Source organism: Chinchilla lanigera, unplaced genomic scaffold, assembly GCF_000276665.1.
Source record: "Chinchilla lanigera isolate Chin_1 unplaced genomic scaffold, ChiLan1.0 scaffold00203, whole genome shotgun sequence".
In the NCBI taxonomy this organism is placed as follows: domain Eukaryota; kingdom Metazoa; phylum Chordata; class Mammalia; order Rodentia; family Chinchillidae; genus Chinchilla; species Chinchilla lanigera.
The window spans coordinates 297282-298999 of NW_004955604.1; positions in this window are offsets into that span (position 1 = coordinate 297282).

Below are 1718 nucleotides of genomic sequence, written 5' to 3' on the forward strand. Positions count from 1 at the left end.
ACTGAGCCACAGCCCCAGGCCCCTTAGTTACTTTCTTGTATGTGCTTCCAGTATTATACAAACACAGTGAAATGGGAATACATACTCTTTTATCATATTTTCTCATACAGGAGAATACATCCTCATACACTGCTGTATATCTTGGGTTTTTTCGGTTAAGACTATCTTCTGAGCCTGGCATGGATGTGTGCCTGTAATTGCAGCACTCAGGAGGCTGAGGCAGGGAGATCGCTGTAAGTTCAAGGCCAACCTGGGCTACATAGTGAGTTCAAGACCAGCCTGAACTACACAGGGAGACCCTTCCCGCCCAAAACCAAAACAAAACCCTGTATCCATATACTGGAAAATTTTCCTTTTAGGTGAAGTTTCCTAATCCCTTTTAAAAATATGCACATTGCTGCAGTGTCTGAATTTGCCGTGGTTTATCCAGATTGCTGGAATTGGAGACTTGATTTATTTCCAATGTGTTGAGCACATTCAGCTGGAGTTCTGCAAATCGAATCCATTTCCTTCCTCAGCTCCCAGGCGCAACCTACGCCTCCATGAGGACCTCAGCCTGTTCCGCCCGAGGATGACAGACACCTTCTGTCGCCTGGGGAGAGGAGGCGTCGTCATCTGCTGGGCCTAGAAGCCCCCCTCGGCCGCCGTGCGGGGCTTCTGTGTGCAGACCAGCATCCTCACCGGCCGGGAAGGGGCAGGAGGGCGCTGGGGACATGAGGAGGTCGTGGGAGCAGCAGGAAGCCGCAGAGGCCGCCTCGGCTGTGGCGGGCCCCCGGGAGACTTGAGACGCTGTCCCCGGGCTGGGTGTCACCCCCGCCGGCCTGGGCTGTGGCCACAACGGCTGATGACCCTGCCGACCAGCCCTCACCCTCGCAGTGCTTGGAACAGCCCCCGGCGGGCAGGCGCAGAGGTCCGGATGTGGCCTGCGTGTCCCCAGGAGGTCACACTCTGGAGGATGCGTCTTCACTGTGGCCTGGGGCCACCGGTGGGGCGAGAGGAAGATGACTCACAGCCGGGAGCCCGCCCCCACGGTGCTCCACCGCACCTCCCTGTGCCCCACGAGGGCCCCCGGCTCCGCGCCGCCCGCCCCGTTGGACCGCTGGCCTCGCAGGGCCGCTGGTGTGGCCGCGGGCGCTGTGGCCCGGACGGGTCGGCTCCACAGGCTCTGCCGTGTGCAGGACCAGCGCAGCGGCCTAAGAAAACGGACTAAGACCCCAACCCAAGACCCCGCCGGCGCATCCACCCGCAGCTCTCCCGGCCGGGGAGCAGGGCGGCCTTCCTCCCCCCCTCCCCGCTCCTCCGTCCTCGTCCTCCTTCCCCCGCCGCGCTGGGCTCGAGCCAGGGCCTTCACCCTGCGCTGCAGCTCCAGCTGCTTCTGACTTCCTCCTACACTCTTGGCCACAGCAAGGCCCGGGAGCCCCAGCCCGGAAGCCCCGCATCTTAAGGTCTAGGGCTGAGCTCCTGCTGCCGGGGCCCCACACAGGGTGCCCTGAGATCAGGGATCCGCAACCCCTGACGGGGACAGGCGGGAGCCCAAGCTCTGGAGGGCCAGAGGCAGCTGGTGGTGACCGTCAATTCCTACGGATCCGGGGTTTTTGTAAAAGCACACACAGGTACTAAACTTTGTGAAGTACCCTTGTCGCAAATGTATGGTCATCAGAATTTTTCTACTTCAAGCCGGGCTTGGTGGCATACCTGGGTAATGCCAGCACTAGGGA